This window comes from Pleurodeles waltl, chromosome 5, assembly GCF_031143425.1.
Source record: "Pleurodeles waltl isolate 20211129_DDA chromosome 5, aPleWal1.hap1.20221129, whole genome shotgun sequence".
NCBI lineage: Eukaryota > Metazoa > Chordata > Amphibia > Caudata > Salamandridae > Pleurodeles > Pleurodeles waltl.
Window position 1 is genome coordinate 1,589,022,952 of NC_090444.1, and position 22,335 is coordinate 1,589,045,286.

The 22,335-nt window shown below is 48.0% G+C and overlaps 1 protein-coding gene across 6 annotated transcripts in view; it reads left to right on the forward strand.

Moving 5' to 3' along the window:
• Positions 1 to 22,335, forward strand: part of ASAP2 (ArfGAP with SH3 domain, ankyrin repeat and PH domain 2) — a 916,066-nt gene that overhangs the window by 863,493 nt on the left and 30,238 nt on the right. The gene's annotated exons all lie outside the window — the stretch shown is intronic.

A 22,335-nucleotide genomic window follows, 5' to 3' on the forward strand; every position in this document is an offset into this window, starting at 1 on the left:
TATTGTTCATAGGTACCTCGTCTTACACACCTTTTTCCTCCATCCCCATTCATTATGCCCCTATGGGATCTGAATTTAGTTTTGACATTTCTGATGTGCGCTTCTTTTAAGCCTCTGCACAATTTTTTCTCTCTGACTTCTCACATTGAAAACTGCCTTCCTTGTAGCAATTACATCTGCCCGCAGAGTGAGTGTGCTACAGGCCTTACCATCTAAGCCACGCTACCTTTTGGTCTATCCTAACAAAGTGGTGCATCGCAGTAGGAACTCTTGGCCGAATGTGGTCATGCCTTTTCATTTAGACCAATCCATCACCTTGCCTACTTTCTATGCACCCCCACATCCTTTTAAGGAAGGAGAGTGACTCCATCGCCTGGACCCATAAAGAGGGTTGGTGTTCTACCTTCATTGTACAAAATAGTTCTGTGTTGATGACCAACTCTTTGCAGAAGCAAATCATCTCTATTTGGGTCACTCTCTGCCTTAAGATCTGCTATGCACTTGCCAAGAAGCAACACCTGAGGGTTTCCTTGCTCATTCTACCCTAGCTAAAGCTGTGGAAACTGCTTTAGCACAAGGACTTCCAGTCCTTGAGCATCTCTGCACACGTTCACCAAACACTACTGCCTGGAAAGCCAGGTCTGTAGATATGGGTATTTTGTCCATTCTGTCCTGCTGGACTTTCTAGTCTGAACTTGGTTCGCAGACCCACCTCTGGGGATTCTATTGCTTGGGTATCTATTCAGAGGTCAGGAATCTGTAGCTAGAATTCTGTATCAGATGGACAAGTTACTTACCTTCGATAACGCCTTCTCTGGTAGAGACTGTATATCTAGCTGCGGCTTTCTTACCGACACACCCATCCTCACCTCTCTGTAAACTTAGTTTTAGGGGCAGGGGCTTCCCTTTCAGGGTCTTAGTTTTGGCACACCAGTAGTCCGTGTTATTCATGGGCCTGCGCTTCTGGCGTGGAAAGTCGTGAAAAGAAACTGACGTCAGTGGGCTTGGGTTGCATTTATGTAGGACCTGCAATGTCATATCTGGCGACAGATGCAGTCGATCGACGCCTCCTAACGGCGCACAGTGGTACTGCTTACAAAAATCTTTTGGATCTAGTCTGATGCCTGGGGTGAATTCAAAGGTAAGGAATCTGCAGCTACATATACCCCCTACCAGATAAGGCATAACTAAAGGTAAGTAACTTGTTCTATAATGCATGATGATTGTTATAGAGAATGTTAAGTATATGCATCACTTATTTGAAAATTTTAAGTGCAGATTTATATTATTTTCTTTCACTATTTAAAGGAGCCCTTTGTTAGTACTTTTAACCTGAAACCTTTTTGTTTAAATAGTTCCTTTCATATCAAGTGGTTGTGGAAAATAGGTTTATGCATCTGGGTCTTTGTAAATGGGTTTACCCCATGCAGGAATACCTACCTGAACATTTGGGTGCTTTTACATGATTGTGGAGGATTCCTCCCAGATCTGGCTGGATTGGCATTTCTATCGCTTGACCTGGATCAGACATTTGACTCCCTAAACTGAGACTACATGTTCTGGGCCCTTCAGTGCTTCAGGTTTGGTCCACAATTGCTGGATTGAATCTAGCTGCTTTATTCAGAAGGTACAATAATGGTCAAAAAGGAGCAACTTACCCTTGTAAACCAAGTGCACCCATCGGGGATGCACTTGTCTCATTTGGTATTTGCCTTGGTGCTCAAGCCGCTTGTGGCCACGCTCAGAGTGTGGGTCTAGGCTTCAATATTCCAGTGGTTGACCAGATTCATGTTGTCTCTTTATATGCTGACTGTAAGAAAGTGCCTCTTATGACATGGTCACCTTCCCCCTCACTTTTTGCCCGTTTTTTGGTGTAATTTCAACTGAAAGTGCACTGATTTCCTGCTAACCAGGACCCCAGTGCCAGATGTCTTGCCCTCAAAATTGCACCGTCATTTTTCCCAATTGGCAATACCTCTAGCACCCACTGTAAGTCCCTAGTAAATCTCAGACATCATAAGTGAACAGGGACGCCATTTTAAATGCATTTGCTTGACACTTCCCTACGAGTTTCCCAGCCACATGATGGCTTCTCAGAATATGGGGATGTTTGATATCAAACAGCTCAGTTTAATAAACCCTCATTGATGCCAGTGAGGAATTTATTAATAACTTAATCCAGAGGGCACCATAGAGGTGCCCCTTGAAAACCTAACAGCTAATAGTGGGTTGACTGACTGGTCCTGACCACTTCAGCCACCATAGATGCGTTTCTGGCCTCTCAAGGTGAGAGCCAGCGCTTGAAGGCCAGAGACAAAACCTTACACTGTGCAGGGGTGTTAACATCTCACCCAGGCAGGATGGACATTCCAGGGCAGGGAGCTTCAAAGGCCTAGCCGCCTTTGTAATGCGACCCAGGTCTCTCCAAATGGTGGAGATGACCACCTCCCTCACCCCAATCCTGACCCCACTTTTGGCAGCAGCACAGGTTGGAAAATTAGACAGATTAGGAGGTGTGCCCACTTAATGCCAGGCCCACTCCTAAGGTGGACGAGCTGAAGTGGATACTACTTTTGCAATTCCTCCTTCTTGTTTAGAAGGAATTAGGCCACTAGGGTTAGGGTTAGCAGCAGAAGTGGTCATAAGAAGGGTGTAGTCACCCTAAAGGTGGGCAGCCCATTGACTACCGCCTGGCATTCTCTCTAGCGCCCCTAAATTGATTATTTAGGTAGCCCCACTGAACCCGAGAATGCAGATCCTGACGAGCTATGAAGCAAAGGACAAAGAAGAGTCACACCTGCATGATGAAAAGAAACAGCAGCTTACTTGGAACCAGCCCCTCTGGCCTGCCTGCTGACCTCTGCAGACTCTGTTCAGAAAGACAACTCGTCCTGCTGCTCAGCCTCCAGGAAACTGAGGAGGACTGTCTGCCTTCCATAAAGACTGAAGACTCCAGTGAGCAGCGTCTCTGCTTTGCAATAAAGTCCCAAGAAAGGACTCTGCAGCCTCAGAAGCAGCAAATACCCAACACCCTAAGTGACCTCTACACTGACATCCAGAACACAAGGTGAAGCCAACCGACGGTGCCAGCAAGGTTCCCCAGCTTTACAGAGTCTGAGTCCACTCAGGTTTCACCCATCTTGGAGTCTCCCAAATTGCCTTCAGCCTCTGCACGCAGGCTCCCTCTCCCACAGCCTTGTGGTGAGAGAAAACCAGACATCTTCAGCAACCACTGCACCACTGCCCCAGACCCCATCTGAGGTGGGACACTGATGCCAACAACGTACCCCAGTTTCTCTGAGCTCAAGTCCACCCTAGGTTCTCCCTGCTGGACTCCCTGACGAACCCTGCAGCCTCAACATACGCGCCCCCTGACTGCGAGTACCCCCCAGATGTAGAAACCCAACATCTAAGGACACCCCTGCATCCGTCACTCCTGTGCCATGGAGTAACAGACCAAAGGTGCACCTAAGTCACTGAGTACCCCAAGTCTATAACCTACCTTCTTATTGTCCTCGACTGGCTTCCCAGCCAAAGCCTGCAGCCTCTTTGTCCCGAAGTCCAACTCCCATTATAATACATGGGGCATCCGATGCCTTACTGCACCCCTGTACCTGGCCAATCTCCCCGTAGTGACCTGCTGGTGTGATTCTGATCAGTGCCGACTACTTACTTTAACTCTCTGAGATTGGCCTTGTAAGTCGTTGTTAACTCTGTTTGCTGAACATTCCTCCATAGGTTAACATTGAAGGACTCTGAGAATTGTGCTGTTGATTTTTTTTTTAATCTGCAAAATATTGATGCTTAAAAACTACTTAACTGATTACGAAATTCTTGAGTTAGAAACATATCAAAATAAATGTTCTTTTTGTAATTTGGTCTCTGATTTATTGTTTGAGTGTGTGTCTCATTTATTGCTTCTGTGAGCACAATAAATGCTTAGTGTAGGAAGGTGACCTGGTGTGTGTTTACACCTTATACCAGGCCCAGGCAACCTCTATCAGTTAGTGAAACAGTGTCTTGGAAGCCAGGGCTCTCTAGTGGTAGCTGTGGAGAGCAGCCAAGACTTATCAAGAAGAAGTGTAAAGCACTTGCATTACCACAGTAGTCACAAAGTAGCTCATCTCAAATAAAAGGAACCACACAGTGTTGCAAAAATAAAGGTACTTTATTACAGTAACGCTGAACTAGATTACTTTAAGGCAGTCCCCTAACTGGAGGTACGCACACAGTGTATACATGGTAAATATTAGGAATTAGCATTGAAAAATAGCAAGCGTTAGCAGGAAATAGCAGAAAATAGCTAGGCCCTATAAGGGGGCCACATCATATACTGGAATAGTGGAATGCCAAGTTAGGTCCAATACCCAAGGATGTGGAATAGTTAGAAGGGAGCTGGGAGAACTCTAGACCCCAAGACAAGAGTACCTAGATGAACCCCAGCGACCAGGAGAGCTGAGGTAAGTTACCTGGTCTTCCCTAAGACTAACAAGGGGACTTAGAAAAAGGAACTTTGCAAGAACAGGACCAGTCCAGTGGAACCCAACGGTGGATTTGGGTAGAAGAGGACTTGCAAGAGAAGGTGCGAGAGTCCAGTCCACGCAGGAATGTCCAGGTGGGGCAGGAGCGACTACCCACCCTTCTGTGGCTGAAGATCTGGGTCGATGGTGGATGATGAAGGCCAGCTGTGGAGCCCAGGAGCTGAAGAGGAGTCCCTGAAGTTGTGCAGAAACTGTCCCTCGCCGGATGCCGAGTTGCAGTCGGGTCAGTGGTCAGGAGGACCACCAACAAGCCTTGGAAAATGCAAATCTGTCCAGAAGAGAATTTGCAGAGGAGAAGAGGATTAGTAAGGTCCAGGGGACTCGATGTCTGGAGGAGAATCAGGGCTGACCCTCAGCAGTTAGGAGAGCCAGCAGAAGCAAACAGGCAACCCACTGGCAGCAGGCGCAGTAAGTTGCAGTGATGCCCAGTCAGCACACCTGGAAAAGAGTCCCATGTGGCTGGAGCAGCAGTGGAGAGACTTTCCTTGCAAGGATGAAGTGCTGGAAGCTGGGGCTACTTGGAGTCTGAAGATCCCTTGGAACAGGAGTCAACAAGCCTTGATTGCTGCAAGAGTCGCAGTGCACAGGTGTCCTGTCCTGCAAGGAGAGGCAAGGGCTCACCATCTCCCCAGTTGAACAGAAGGCAGAGAGGACCAAGAGGACCACTCAGAACCACCACCTGTGTTGGAGGATCCACGCAGTTCCTGTGGAGAGCAGATCCCAGAAGCCGGACGTTATTGCCTTAGGTGCCTGCTGATGCAGGGGAGTGACTCCTTCACGGAGATTCCTTCTTGCTTCTTTGATGCAGCTGAAGTCTTGCCAACCCCAGAGGATGCCCAGCTGTGAAAATATTGCAATTGCTGGAAGGAGCCGGAGAAACAAGGTTGCAAGGCGAGGTCGTCTCGGGAGTTGTAGGCTTGCTTGGTTCCTGTAAAGTCCAGTTAGCGGTTCCAGTGGCCAGGAGCAGAAGGGGTAGATGCAGAGGAGTACTGGTGGAGTCTTGCACACCGAATCTGGGGACCCACCAGCAAGTGAGTCCCTAAATATCCCTAACGGGGTGCTTGGTCACTCTGCAGAGTGACCACCAATCAGAGGGCGTAATTGACGCAGACACCTATCCTGGCCGACCAGATGCTCCCAGTGGCCTGGGCACATCTTTTTTCTTTGATTGCAGAATCATGTGGCCACCTGGAGGAGCTCTGGGCATCACCCCTGGGGTGGAAATGGACAGGGAAGTGATCACTCCCCTTTCCTTTGTGTGACTCCAGAGCAGGACTGGGGGTGCCTGGAATGGTGCAAACCTGATTATGCAAGGAGGGCACCACATGTGCCCTCAAAGCAAGCCAGTGACATGGGGAGGCTACCCCTCCCAAGCCTTGTAACACCTGTTTCCAAGGGAGAGGGTGTTGCATCTCCTCTCCCACAGGAAATCCTTTGTTCAGCCTTCCCTGCTTGAGCTGGTCAAGCAGCAGGAGGGCAGAAACCTGTCTGAGAGGCTGCATCAGCGTGGACTGCCAGCAAACCCTGGAAGACTGGTAGGAGCAATACAGGGGAGTCCTCTAAGGAGCCCCCAGAGTGCATGGAATCATGCCACCAGTACTAACTTTAGTACTGGGGTATGATTCTACCATGTTTGATGCCAAACATACCTAGGTTCGGAGTTACCATTATATAGCTAGACCACAGGTAAGTGACCTGTGGCCAGTACACAGGTAAAATGACTTCCCCACACTTACAAAGTCCAGTGTTTTGGAACTGGGGTTGGTAGGGGCACCTCTGCTCATGCAGGGATGCCCACACACAGGGCCCGCTGGGCTAGGAGGACCTACCATAGGGGTGACTTACAGTGTCCAGGTGCAGTGACCAGCATTGAAAGGGTGCATGCACCTTTTCACGCAGGCTACAATGGCAGGCCAACAGACACTGTTACCATGGGTTGCTTAATACATGCTGCTGCCGATTTGGGACCCATGGTGTATCAGTGCCCTGGGTACCTAATTACCATATACTAGGGACATAAAGGGGTGCACCATAATGCCAATTGTGGAGCCAAAGCAACCAAATTTAGAGGTGAGAGCACAACCGCTGGGGTCCTGGTTAGCAGGATCCCAGTGAGAACAGTCGTGAGCACAATGATAAAAGGCAAAAAGTGGGGGTAGCCATGCCAAAAAGAGTGACTTTCCTACTCTTAGCACTGCCCTCTGATTAGCTAAACTGCTCACCCACACTCCCACAAAATAGAGCATAAGTCCTATCTCCTTTTGCCAATTGGGGATCCACTGGCCTATGCACGTGTTCTTCATTTTAGTGCACCAAATAGAGAGCCAGGGGCCAGATGTACCAAGCTTTTTTCTTGTCGCAAACGGCCTGATCAGCAGAATCAGGCCGTTTGCGACAAGAAAAAAGCATTTGGTGATGCACAAGCCCAATTTTGCTATTCAGTAATCTCTATCGAATTGCAAATAGGGTTTGCGAGTCGCAATTAGGAAGGGGCATTCCCTTCCTAATTGCTAGTCCCAGTGTGTTGTATGATTGTTTGTATGATTGTTTTGTGACCATGAATGCGTTTACAAAACAATCGCAGTTAGCACGAATTTCAAATTGGTGCTGACCCATTCCCCCTTGTGAACGGTAGCGAAAATATTTTTTTGTAGCAGGCAGTGGTCCCAGGGACCACTGCCTGCTCTGAAAAAATTAAAAGAACATTTTTCATTTTAGTTTTTGAAATGCATCCTATTTTCCTGTAAGGGAAACAGGCTGTATTAAAAATAATAATGCTTTATTTAAAAGCAGTCAGAGACATGGTGGTCTGCTGTCCCTAGCAGGCCACCATCCCGCTGAGCGCAGCCAGTCCCAGTGGGGTCACAAATTGCTACCTACCTCAAGAATATTAAAGAGGTAGGTCATTTGCAACCCCACTGGGAATCGCAAACAGTCAGAGGTACACTGTTTTACATATGGTTTTGCGACTCGCAATTAGTAGCAAATTGTGAGTCGCAAAACTCTGGGTCGTACTTCTTGCCCCAGCTTCCTGCAATGACAACATGATCCTCTATGTCTGGGTCGTCCACGATAATCTGTCCTCTCTTACATCTATACTCGAGGAGTTTGGCAGGCTGTCAGGGCTGAAAAAAAAAATCTCTGGTTTGCCCATTTAGAAATGATCTTCATGAGCGAGATTCTTTTTGGTAAAGGTAACATTTTGTGGGCCCCCTAAACCTTCAAATAACTTGGTGTCCAATTTTTCCACAAACAGGCAGAGCTTCCTGTGGGGAGTCCGAGTAGGGCACTGTGGTCACAAATCTCTTTTTGGATTACTTTCCCCTTGTCCATGATGTTCCACATTGCCCTTTCTAAAATAGTGATGTTGCCATGCCTTCTTTATTTATTTACCAACTGTAAGGAAATTCCTCCTTGGTATGGTTACCCCCTGACGTTTTGCCTTTTGTTGATGCCAGTTATGATTGAAAGTGTGCTGGGACCCTTCTAACCAGGCCCCCGCACCAGTGTTCTTTCCCTAAACTGTACCTTTGTCCCCACAATTGGCACAGCCCTGGCACCCAGATAAGTCCCTTGTAAATGGTACCCCTGGTACCAAGGACCCTGATGCCAGGGAAGGTCTCTAATCAGCGAATGTGCACTGCCTCACAGCTTGTGTGTGCTGGTGGAGAGAAAATGACTAAGGTCAACATGGCCATGCCCACCTCACACTGCCTGTGGCATAGGTAACTCACCCCTCTAGCAGGCCTTACAGCCCTAAGGCAGGGTGCACTATACCACAGGTGAGGGTATATGTGCATGAGAACTATGCCCCCACAGTGTCTAAGCAAAACCTTAGAGTGCAGGGTAGCCATAAAGAGTATATGTTCTGGGAGTTTGTTAAATGCGAACTTCACAGTTCCATAATGGCTACACTGAAATCTAGGGAGTTTGATATCAACCTTCTCAGCACAATAAATGCAAACTGATGCCAGTGTGGAATTGTGAAATGCACCCAGAGGGCATCTTAGAGATGCCCCCTGAATACCAGTCTGACTCCTAGTGCTAGGCTGACCAGTTTCTGCCAGCCTGCCACAACCAGACGAGTATCTGGCCACATGGGGAGAGTGCCTTGTCACTCTGTGGCCAGGAACAAAGCCTATACTGGGTGGAGGTGTTTCTCACCTCCCCCTGCAGGAACTGTAACACCTGGCGGTAAACCTCAAAAGCTCACGCCTTTTGTTACAGCACCCCAGGGCATCCCAGCTGGTGGAGATGCCCGCCCCTCCGGCCACTGCCCCCACTTTTGGCGGCAAGGCTGGAGGAGATAATTAGAAAAACAAGGAGGAGTCACCCACCAGTCAGGACTGCCCTTAAGGTGCCCTGAGCTGAGGTGACCCCTGACTTTAGAAATCCTCCATCTTGAAGATTGGAGGGTTCCCTGAATAGGATTAGGGGTGTACCCTCCTCCCCTCAGGTAGGAGGCACAAAGAGGGTGTAGCCACCCTCCAGGACAGTAGCCACTGGCTACTGTCCTCCTGATCTAAGCACACCCCTAAATTCAGTATTTAGGGGTGACCCAGAACCCAGAAAATCAGATTCCTGCAACCTACAACAAGAAGAAGGACTGCTGACCTGAAAGCCCTTCAGAGACGACGGAGACGACAACTGACTTGGCCCCAGCCCTACCGGCCTGTCTCCAGACTCAAAGAACCTGCACAGCGACGCATCCGACAGGGACCAGCGACCTCTGAAGCCTCAGAGGACTGCCCTGAACCGAAGGACCAAGAAACTCCTGAGAACAGTGGCACTGTTCAACAACAGCATTAACTTTGCAACTTTTTAACAACTTTCAAAGAACTCACTCTTCTCGCCAGAAGGGTGAGACTTCACCCTCTGCACCTGATGCCCCCGGCTCGAGCTCCAGAGAACTAACACCACAGAGAGGACTCCCAGGTGACTGCAACTACATGAGTAACCTAAGACGATCCCCCTGCAACCACACAGTAACGCATGCAGAGAGGATCCAGAGGCTCCCCCTGACCGCAACTGCCTGGAACAAAGAACCCAACGCCTGGACCAAACACTGCACCCTCAGCCCCCAGGATCAAAAGGAACCGAACTCCAGTGCAGGAGTGACCATCAGGCGACCCTCTGCCTAGCCCAGTCGGTGGCTTGCCTGAGAAGCCCCCCTGTGCCCTGCCTGCACCATTAGAGTGACCCCCGGGTCTCTCTATTGACTTCTATTGAAAACCCGATGCCTGCTATGCACACTGCACCCGGCCGCCCCTGTGCCACTGAGGGTGTGTTTTGTGTGCCTACTTGTGTCCCCCCAGTGCTCTACAAAACCCCCCTGGTCTGCCCCCGAGGACGTGGGAACTGTTGATTTTTGCACTGTGTCCACTTTTAAAATAGCTTATTGCCATTTTAACTAAAACTGTGTATGTTATTGCTCTAATTCAAGGTTCCTTACTTACCTGTGTGGAGTACCTTGCATTTTATGTATTTACTTCAAATTTTGAACCTTGTGGTTCTAAAATAGATTAAGAAAATATATTTTTCTATATAAAAACTATTGGCCTGGCGTTAAGTCTTGTGTGTGTTCCTCATTTATTCCCTGTGTGTGTACAACAAATGCTTAACACTACCCTCTGATAAGCCTACTGCTCGACCACACTACCACAAAATAGAGCATTAGAATTCTGTAATTTTGCCGCTATCTTACCTCTAAGGGGAACCCTTGGACTCAGTGTGCACACTATCTCTTACTTTGAGATAGTATATACAGAGCCAACTTCCTACACCATGTGCAGGCTATGCATGGCTAAGAGCAGAGGGGTCTGGCAATCCATCCGGGGGAATTAGACAAGCTCGAAACTAAACTTAAAGAACTATAAGGAGTTCTGGGAGACACCCCTGGATCTTAGACTGGCAAGCAGAATCTGTGAGACAGTCACAGTGCACACTATCTCTTACTTTGAGATAGTATATACAGAGCCAACTTCCTACACCAACCTCCTGATGGTTGTCTCTCTCTGAGTGTTTCATGAATTGGACTCTATCCTGGTAGATCTTATTTGGGGCAAGGGTAGGAGGAGAGTGGCATTGTCCATGCTGAGGCTCCCATCCAAGGGAGTCAGAATGGATGCACCAGACCTTTCTCAATGCTGCCTTGCAGGACAACTCCAAAGGGCAGCTTATTGGCTGGCTGACCACCACCACTGGGAAACAGGACTTGCGCGTGTGTGGCTGCGGGAAGGATATTTACGTGGCCTTCTAGTGTCTGCTGCTACTAACGTTTGCCCCACTCTTGTGTCACACAGCCCTAGCATGCCTTAGACGGAGAATTCCACACACCATGAAACCACTCCCATACTCCTTACCACTCAAGATGCTGATGGTATATGCTTTGTCAGCCTGGGAACCTGTTCCCAAACGGTATCCTCTTGAGCTTCCCATTGTTCCTGGAGTATTCTGGTCTGTGTGGTGGTGCATTCTTGGCTTATGGTGCTATCAAATGAGAACTGAACCAACACTTGGACTTAAAGGGTCCAGATCCCTCCAGTATAGCCCTATGGCACACACTACACACCCTACGACGCTTGGTCACATGGCTGTACAGGGCGTTTCATTGTGACGCCTTGGAGGCTTAGGCACACCTCAGACATAAATAGGATGGCTCATTTTGGCAGGAATTAAAAAGCCCTAGAATATCCTTGCAAGATCTCCAAGAATTACTGTTTCAAATGTGTCCAATACTGTGTCCTGAACAGGGCTTATTTAACTCTTCAGCGTTTACATCTTATATATTGACTGCAACAGATATGTGCCACCATTGCCAGTAGGTGTGATCTTATATACCTGTATACATGTAAGGAACTGTGTTCATTTTGGACAGTAGTTTTATCTGATATTAATCAGTCTGCGGAACGCTCTAAAGTTTATTCTGCTTCACGCTGTCTTCTGGGCCTAAACCCCCATCTAAGGATAAAAAAAGCCACAACGAGATTAATAGATTTATCTATGTGGGACCTATAAAAATGACGCCTTGAGATACATTGGTCCTTCAGGACTTTACAGAGCATGCTAAAAAGAATGCTCAGCCAGCCTAAATCCCTGTCCCTTTGACATAGTACATATGGCATGTTCACCTGTTACCTTAGCGGTCATTGCGGTTGTGCTTTTCAATACATAGGGGCCAGATGCAGGAAACAAATAGCGAGTCGCAAACGGCAAAAATTGCCGTTTGCTACTCGCTATTCGCGTTTCCCAATGCAGAAATGCATATTGCGAGTCGGTACCGACTCGCAATATGCATTTCATAATCGCAAATAGGAAGGGGTGTTCCCTTCCTATTTGCGATTCTGAGTGGTATGGGTCGCAAATGGTGTCGCAGTTACCATCCACTTCAAGTGGATGGTAACCCACTCGCAAATTGGAAGGGGTCCCCATGGGACCCCTTCCACTTTGTGAATTGACCCACAAATATTTTTTCAGGGTAGGTAGTGGTCCAAGGGACCACTACCAGCCCTGAAAAAAAACCGAAACTAAAGGTTTTTTTTTTTTTTTTTTTAAGTGCAGCTCGTTTTCCTTTAAGGAAAACGCGCTACACTTAAAAAAAAAACAAAAAAAAAAACTGCTTTATTTAAACAAGGCACGAACATGGAGGTCTGCTGACGACAGCAGGCCTCCGTGTTTGCGAGTGCCTAGACTCGCTATGGGGCCGCAATTAGCGACCCACCTCATGAATATTAATGAGGTGGGTCATTGCAACCCCATAGCGAGTCGCAGTCGGTGTCTGAGACACCGTACTGCATACCAATTTGCCAGTTGCAAATTGCGAGTCGCAGGGAGTCGCAATTTGCAAGTCGCAAATTAGCATTTTGCTACATCTGGTCCATAGTGTCCACTCTACAAGACTTGCAACCAATTTTAGGTATCCCTCTTCAGCCTGCAACATTCCCAATAAGGCAGTGCCTTACGGCCCCTCAAGTACTACAGTATTCTGCTCACCAAGATCACCGATGGTGGTGCCTTTTTTGTGGTGATTATTTAGGGGGTTGCTGGATGGGTGTTTAATTGTTTCCTTTGTATACCAGGTTGCTATTTATTTAGATGGCACCCTTGACTTCCACACAGGAGGACTCAAGGATAACTACTTACAGCAGAGTGTATTGTTAATTGATGAGGACCTGGTACAATGTTACATTGTTTGCCTAATCAGATGAATGTGAGTATATTTACATACTTGTATCCACCATGGCTTCTATGATGATATGGATTGATGAAACCGGGAAAACTTCAATAAAATATATATTTTTTAAATGAGTATGTGTGTTGTTACATGTACAAATGAAATAAACATGTCAAAACTTCACTGGATATTAGGTAGAACAGAGGTCATAATTGTCTGAGGCGTACTGTGTCTCAGAAACTAAGATTTAGATGCTCCTACTTTTTGCATTCTTAATATATTGACCTTTTATATTGAAATTTGAAGACAGTTTATGATATATATTGTATAGGTGTATTCCAAGATTTTGTGTACCATTCTTAGTTTTAAACTAATTTCTCAGTACAAGGTCCAACATTTGGCAGTATTTCCATTTTTTACAGTACAGAGACATATCTGACCCAGGCATATAAATCAAAATATCTAATAGAGACTTCTAGCTGCAGATTCCTTACTTTAGAATATTCCCCAGTGGTCAGACTGCATCCGGACGTTTTTGAGCAATACCCCGGCCCGCCAATAGGTGGCTCTGTTCCGCTCCATGTCATCAGTGTCGTACCCAACAGGAATTACATGAGCGGTACCTACATAGGTGCCACCACAGCACACTGATGTCAGTTCTTTCTTTTCCTGCCAGACAGCAATGAGCTAGGAGCTACCCTCAGTAGCTTTTTGACTGCCTTTTTACTTGACTAGTCGAACCCTTTTTTGAGAGATTTTCTCTTCTGGTGTGAAAGGAGGTCCCCCAAATAAACCAGCTGGTTTCAAATCATGTGGTTCCTGTGAATGGCAGATGTCAGTGACAGACCCACACTTGGTTTGCTTATGGTGCTTGGAAAGGGACCATGACTCCAAGACCTGCGAAGACTGCAGCTCCATGCATGAGAGGGCACTGAGGCAGCAATATGTCAGTCTCCTCGCCGCCTGGCTTCGGACGACACCACAACGCTCAAAATTCCAGTCACATTGAAGGTCCCAGGACCATTCGTGGAGCACCTGGCAATCATCATCTCTCTCAAAGGCATTGGGCAAGCCGGGGATGTTCCACAGATAGAAGAAGTCGAAGTCTTTTGACGAGGAGTGTAGACACTCCAGGCTGTGCACTTCAGCAGAGCCTTTGTCAGGATTTGCTCCACGCTTCTCTGATTTTCCCGTGGCAGGAGTGGCACCGCCACCGAGTTTAAGAAATTTTGTGAGGCCAACCATGTTATATTTGGGTAGCCCAGCCCCTCTGGGGCACCTTCTGTCCCCACGGACTCAGGAGAGACCCCAACTGGGTCCTCGCAGTCAGGTTTACCCTTGGTGCCAGTTGTGCCCTATGGATCCCATGATGGATCTGGAGCGGAGCCGCTGGTGAGACCAAGACCATCCTCGGTGCTAGCTCCTATGCTAATACCCTATAATTTTCCATTCCTATTGTCATTGTCAATCCTGACTCTTGAGTCAGAACCAGGTGGAGTCCCCTAATGCCAGTTCCAGCACCATCCAAGACCATGCTCTGGCGCCATCCAAGACCATGCTGTCTGGAAGGGAGCTGGTGTATTTTTTTCATTTGGCCTGGAGAGGGAGATGAATGGGGGGATCTGAGGGCCCTTGTAGTCTCTCCTCCTGTGTCTACGAAGGAGGAAGCCTCTTTTGCTATGCTGGTTCGTGTAGGAAAGAAGGATCTTTCTGACATAGTTACCCCCACTTTTTGCCTGGGGCAGTGTGTTTTGACTGTAATACAGTGGGATCCTGCAAACCAGGACCCCTGTGTCAGTGTTGCCTCCCTTAAATTTAGTTGGTAAACAACATTTACACCCTACAATTGACATACTGGTGTACCCCTGTAATTCCCTAGTATATGGTACTTAGGTACCCAGGGCATTGGTACACCAGGGGTCTCCTATGGGCTGCAGCATGTACTAGGCCACCCATGGGTGCCTATGCAAACTGAGACTACAGGTCTGCCATTGCGGCCTAGGTGAAATGGTGCATACACCTTTCATCCTGGATATAAGGTTCCCCTTATATCATAGTCACTGCGTTCTGACCCTATATGTCACCCCTAAAGTAGGCCCTTCAGCCCAAGGGCAGGGTGCATGGTTCTAAGTGTGAGGGTGCCCTGCAAGAGCAAAGGCACCCCTGCAAACCCAAGATCCTAATCGCTGGGCTTTGCAAGTGCGGGGAAGCCATCTTAACATATGTAGTGAACACTGGTCAACTCAAGATGTCCAACTACATAATGGCTTCACCGAACCTAGTAATGTTTGGTATCAAAGATTTTGGAGTCATGCAACTACACCGATTCTAGTGTTAGTTGCATGATACCATTTACATATTAGCCTTGAGGGTCTGCATGCAAGACAGTGCTGCTGCTGACCCAAGACACTGTTCTGCCCTCCTGTTGCAGAGCTTAACTCGGGCATGGGAAGGCAAAGAATTTCCTGTAGAAGAGATGTATTACCACTTCTACTTTAGAAATGGGTGTCTCTGGGATAGGGTGGGGGTGCTCCAGAGTGCCACCAGACGGCTTTGAAGGGCTCCCGCTCTGGCACAAAACTATACAAAGGACCCACCCCCCCTGTCCAGCTCCTCTCCTAGGGAGATGCCCAGAGCTCTGCCAGGCAGTCACCTGATTTTGTCATCTTGGAAGTAAGATGAGCAGAGAGCCCTGGGAGCATCTCACTGGTCAGTCTACCAGATTAGCGTCCCTTACCCCCCCCCAGTCTACCAGATTAGCGTCCCTTACCCCCCCTTGATTTGTGGGTCACTGCAGAAGCTGTCCAGCCCCTTCTTGGGTTATTTAAGGGCTCCCCTGAGGGTGGGACCCTAGATTCATCTGCAAGAGCAAGATTTGTCTGCAAGCCTTTTCTGCAGGACACTTCTACAACCTGGATGCTGTAATTGCTGCTGGATTTCGCTGGGAACCAAGACAAGACTGCAACTGGTAGGAGGGCTCCTACTGCAACTTTGTCCCCGTGCATTGCAAGGACTCTGCAACCTCCATGGCCGTGCATCCTCCAGAGTCACAAGGACTCTGGCTGCACTTGGGACAGCAAGAAGGAATCTCCCTTGAAGTGAAGAAGTCCCTCCCCTGCATCCACAAGCACTCCAACATCAATGAGCGGTTTGTGGATCCTGCTGTCCCACGGGCTCTTCAAGGCTCCACAATACAGGTGATGGTTCTGTGGTTCTCCAGGAAGTCTGACCTGTCTTCTTTGCAGCTGAGCAGTCTGTGGTCCCTTGTTAGAGCTTCTTGGCTGGAACCCCTGCATGTCTGTTTGACGTACCCAAGTCTTGTTGGCTCTTCAGTCCGAAGACCTCGTAGCACAAAGAAGCCCCAGCCTCTAGCATCACACCACTTCAAGAATGACGTCCTCCCTGCATCCTCTGCAACTTGGGCATCCATCTTTGTGGTGCTGCTGATGCCTCTCTGGGGCTCTCTGTGCCTGCTGCCAGTAGGTTCTGCTGGGGTCTCCAACAACTCCTGCTGGCTCTCCTGCTTGCTGAGGTCTGGTTCTGACTTAACTACAAAGGTTGAGTCCCTTGGACCTTGCTGGTCCCCAAATCCTGCAAGACTCTTTGCAACACTTTATTGCATTTGCCAAGGCTTGTTGGTGATCCTGCTGACCACTGACCCCCTCTGCAATTCGACGGCTGGCGTGAGATAGCTCGTGGGTGACTTCTAGGATCTGCCTGCATCACCTGGACACCACAGCAGCACTTTCACAACAACCGTCCCTCAAGAAAGCATCTCCAAGAAGGGTGGGCATTGCCCTCTTGCACACTCCAGGTGGTCTGGACTCTTTCCCTCTTTCCTTAGCTCCTCCATGTCCGGAATCCATACATGGGTTCCGCAGGTCACAACAGCAGCTGGACAACCGAGTTGTCCATTGACTTCAACGGGAGGTTCTGACACAAATTCACCCCTATGCTCCTGGGATCTCTGGTGTAGGTACTCCGCTTCTCTGGGTAACCACGGGTGGAGGCACTCTTGAACCACCCTTGTCCCAACAGGTTTCCTCGGGGTACTCTGGGAAGGGTTCTATAACACAAAAACTATAACCGTAACTTCCCCACGTTATCCTATTGACACTGACCTGGGATTACAACTTTGCACTGGGGCACCAGGGAAATCCTAGCTACTTACCTTTGGTGTTTTAGTGCTTCCGCAGTCCTAAGGGTCCTTAGGTGGTCGTCTTGGTTAGTAGTGACTTTCAAATTCCATTTATTTAGTATATGGTTTGGCCCCCTCATGGGAGCCCATGTTATTTTATGCCTTTACTTACCTGATTCTAAATAATCTTTGTGTGTGTATATATTCTGGTTAGGAAATATACCAAATTTAGTTTAGTGGCTATGTTTTAATAAATAATACATTATTTTTGTGACACTGGTGTGGTTCTTTCTTGTGTGTACATCACTGACTGATCTGTATGGTATTTGCAATTGCTTTACACCCTCCTGGATAAGCCTTAGCTGCTCTACACAGCTACCCTTTGAGAGTTCTGGTTATCTGGAACCACTCTCACTATCACTAAAGGTCCTTACCCACAGGTGTACCCCATATACTGAGCCAGTCTCCTACAGTGCGTAGTTCGGCTGATGATGTCTTTGACATTCAGCTAACCTCAGTGGCAGTCAAGACTAATGTCTTGACAGAGGTGCTTCAGCCGGGGGGGTGACCCTTCCAAACTGTTAATCCTCTTTTTTGAAGTCCTTACTAATGTCGTACTCGAGGTTGATCCAAGCGCTGCACAGGGGCTCCTGTCCATAGGACATTTGCCCTCTCCATCGCCATGCTCCTGGGGACCCCTTTCCCAGCACCCCACCCCAGAGAGCTTGGTTGTCCTAGAATATCACCTCTAAGGGGAACCCCAGTGTATTCCCTACCACTCCATCAGATGGGGAATTCAAGAGACTGGATACCTTTTGCAAGAGAGTGTTATCTTCCCCCAGCCTTGCACTGTGGTTTCATGCGTTTCAGACCGATAAGTCAATCGATCTAGGATTCTTTTCACAAGTGCTGCCTGTGCTCTCTGAGAAGCCCTGAGCTATACTCTCCCAAGCTGTTGCAGAGGAGAAAGTTGCACAAAGTTCACCATATGATGTTGCCTGGACACTATCAACTCGCTGGGTAGAGTGATTTCATCGTCTGTGGCCTTTTGGAGCATTGCCTGGCTGAGAACCACTGACAGTTCAGGGGATATCTTAGTCTTGCTTATGGCTCTTATCTTTTTGGAGAAGAGGCAGACTCAGCTCTGGAGTGCTTTAAGGACACCAGAGCTATGCCTGAGTCCTTGGACTTGTTCATGGCCCCTTGTAATCTTCTGTCCGCCTTCAGCCGCTTTAATCATCATGGAAAAGGTCTGCATCCGTGTCCATACCGTTCCAACCACCACGGCCAACAGGCTTTCCCAGCCTTTTTTATGGCTGAGGATGTGGGTCCCATAGCCCAAGTAATACAAGTTGCTGAGGTCGGGCTAGTCCACCAACCTGCTGCTGCAGCCTCAAAACCCCTTTAGTTTGCCCTCTGACCATCATGGGCATCCAGTGGCGCGGTATGATATGCCATCACCTGCACCACTGACAGAGAGTAACACTGGCCCACTGAGTTTTGCAGATCTTCTCAGGAGGCTACTCCCTCCCCTTTGTGACCATTCCTCCATCCATGCCACCCACCAACAAGCAGCTGACAGTGGGCCACCTCTACTTGCTTCGTCAGGAATTGCTGTCTCTCTTGGTAAGGGAGCCATAGAGGTTCCTGGCATCCGGTAGGTTGTGGTTGCTGTTCCTGCTACTTTTTTATGCCTAAGAAGGAAGGGGGCCTCCATCCTATCCTAGACTTGCACCTTCTCATTCTCTTCCGAAAAATGAGAAATTCAGAATGCTTACTCTTGCACAGGTTCTGTCTGTCCTGGACTCGGGAGAATAAATGGTAGCGTTGGGCTTGCAGGACACACATTTCAACATCCCCATCCTGCCTGCCCCCAGATGTTACTTGCGGTTCACAAGGTGCCCGTTTGCTGGGCACACTTTGGCCTTACCAGTGCCCTTCTGGTGTTCACAAAAGTGATAGCGGTGGGTGCAGCTCATCTGCAGAAATCTGGGTTCCAGTCTTTCCCTTCCTCGAAAATTGCCTGCTGAAGGTAGGCTCGCGCCAGGTAGTCATCTACCACCTCCAGACTATGGTGAACCTTCTGTACTGGCTGGGGTTCACTATCAACATGCCAAAGTCACACCTGACTCCCTCTCAGATGCTCTTTTTAGTCTGAGCTGTTCTGAACACAATGCAGTTTCGGGCCTCTCCTCCCGAGCTGCGAGTCCAGGATACTCAGGCTATGATAATGATGTTTCAGCCTCTACCCTGGTTTTGGTGAGAATTTCAGTGAGGTTGTTGGGCCTCATGACCTCCTGTATTCTGCTTGTAACTCATGCCTATTGTCATACACGGACTCTCCAGTGGGACCTGAAGTCTCAGTGGGCGTAGCATCAGGTGCAATCTATTCATTGTAGTCCAGATTTTAGAGAAATTTTGAAAGATCTGCAGTGGTAGCTGATGAACAGCAATTGGGTCAGTGGCAGACCTCTCTCCTTTCCCCAACCAGAGCTGACTGTGGTGACAGATGTATCACTTCTGGGACGGGGCACCCATGTCCGAGACGTGAAATCAGAGGACTTTGTTCTCCGACGGAGTCTGAGTTCCACATCAGTCTTTTGGAGCTTCAAGTGATTTACTTGACATGGAAAAGGATCACTGACACAATATTGTGGTAAATTATTTTGATGACAAAAATATTGTGTCAAAAACTTTGCTTACCACAGTATCCTGCTGCTGTACTTACAATGGTAAGTACGAAAATATCAGGAATAAATATTGTTGACACTAATATTGTCTAAAATATATAAAAATACGGATAAAAAAAAAATATATATATATATATAGATTTTAAATTAGTAAATGATTAATATTTTAATATATAAATTTAATATAATGTTAATACATTCCACTAATATTCAATTCTATATATAAATATATACTTCTATAAACATGTGTGTGTGTGTATATATATACATACATATATATATATATTATCCTTCTAATTGGCTACCATCCGTCCCCAAGAAGCATAGAAGGTCACTGAGGGGAAGCAGAATGAGCTACAAACGGTTGCGGAGGCATGAGGGAGGAGTGAGTTGCACGCAGGGGCCATGGCTCTTGAATACCTTGCAGCCCAGGTTGGCACAACATTGTGGCGACTAACTGCAGTGACATTGGAACAATAGTGGCAGAGACGGGTGGCTCGAAGACCTGACAGCCAGGTTCGTTGCCACTGCACTAGAAAGAAGTTACCGCTGCAGAAAGAGAAGCTGGTAGGCGACCTGAGCGGTCGATGGATGGGTGGCCTGCTGCACTGGGGTGGATGGCAGGTGACGCAGCAGCCTGGAAGGTAGCCTGGCCTTCTACAGGATGCACGGAGCTGTGAGCCTGACTGTGGCACTCTGTCGCTGTGAAACGTGTTAACTAATTCCACCCCCAGACGAAGCTGTGAGCACGGGCCAGTGAAAATAAAACAGGCCTGCGACATTGGACCTGTCAGCCTGCAGGGAGAGAAATCGGCCTGGACAAACATACTGCTGCCCCCCTCTGGGCCGGGTGGCCGCCGCAGCCTGGCGTGAAATATCTAGGGTGCAGACACTACAGGCATATAGAAGCTAAACGCTCCTTAGTTGGGGGCCCAACAAATACGGTAATTGCCCTATGAGAGCTCGATATTGGGGGAGAACAGAAGAGGCCCGGAAGCCCAACAGCACCAGTGAGTTCCCCTTCGGGACGAGGAGGAGCATGGAGGCGACCATATTCCGTCTATGGTGATGCCCTTGTGTGCTAGACTGAGTGGTTAGCACTAATCTTGTGCATGCCTAGGAATTACTGCATTTAATCGCCCACCAAGTGAAGCATCTAAACGCTGGACATACTGCAAGTTTCTGGTGGAGGGCGGGGCTTGCAGGGATCCCCTGGCTTGAAAAGCAGGCATAGCGTGGAGCACTGAAAGTTGAGATTGTGCAACTGCACTTTGAAGTCTTGATGGATTACATTGACAGGAAGAGCGTCCCTCTCCTTCCCCTTCGGGACTAACAATAGCAGTGAGAAGCACACATCCATATCATGGAAAAACAATTTGCAGCGATCAACCCCTGCTTTCCCCCCAAAATGCTGTGTCAGACTCAGAGCAGGAGGCGCCCACCCAACTGTCCCCATCCTTGGAAACCGCAATCCTAGTGATGCAGCAGAGCCTGCAGTCCATCAATAGCAAAATTGATAACTTAAACCACAGGATGGACAATATAGCAGCAAAACTCAATAAATACGCAGCAAAGATCCCAACTGTGATCCAAGCCAAAAAACAAAGGTTTGGAAGCACGCTCCCTTTGCAACAATTTGCTCATCGTGGGCGTGCCAGAATCAACCACAACTGGCCAAATGGAGAACTATGTGGAAGTCATGCCGCGTGAGATCTTCTGCCCGGAAAAACTATAATCTGTTGTCACTGTAGAGAGATTGGCGGCCAGGCATTATAGGAAGCAAACCTCCTGAGGAACATGAACAGTGGAACAATCACTTGACACTTCTTACTCCATCCATCGGAAATCAAAATAGGTGGGATCGCCCGTGCAAGCTGACTAGATTGCCTGATACACAAGAGACACTTCAACCATATACTGGCCAGACTTTAGTACACACTATTCTTAGAACTGCACTAACCCTGCCACCTTGGGCCAGAGGGGGGTCCCCATGGGTGTCGGCAACCCTGGCACTCACAAGGCAATGGATCAAATTAATGTAAACCTATATTCGTGCACTGCTGACAAAAGTCATAGCCATCGCCCCAATCCCTGCAACTCTCGTGCACCGGGTGTTTCTTTGACCTCTAGTAGCCCACTGAGGGTATACCCTATATGATAGTAATACTTATTACCTTGAATGCATTATGTTCTATGTTGAGTTTGATATGTTTTCAGATTTCATTATCTGTGTTTGACTTTTGGCAAGGGGATGGATTTAGAATGCTGAAGAGGGAGGGGGGTGGGAGTTATCTACGGTTTAGGTATCAGTATCAAAGCTCAGTATATTTGGCATATCAGTTATACTATCGTAGGTGTATGCTGTTGTGCAAGCTGACCTATGAGTTTATATATCCAATATGACCCATAATATAGGGTGAATTAAAATTCTTATCTTGGAATGCATGAGGCCTCAATAACCCCCAAAAAACAGACAGACATTTGCTTATATGGAAAAGCACCAAATCCAAGTCGCACTGTTACAGGAAATGCACCTGACACCCTCCACGAAGATGATAGTGGGCACAAAGTGGGCAGTGCTCATATCGCCTCCTCCTAGTCCTGAGGGGCCCTATTTCTGATCAAGAGGGAGTGCCACTCACACTAACACTCTGAATCAGACAACCAGGGCAGATTTGTTATTGTCCAGGGCACACACTGGACAGGACACTATTATAAACACGTATGGGGCCGATTGCAAGCCCTCCAGCAATCTGCTGTGGCATGGGGTGGTGATCTCAATATTTCCTTAAA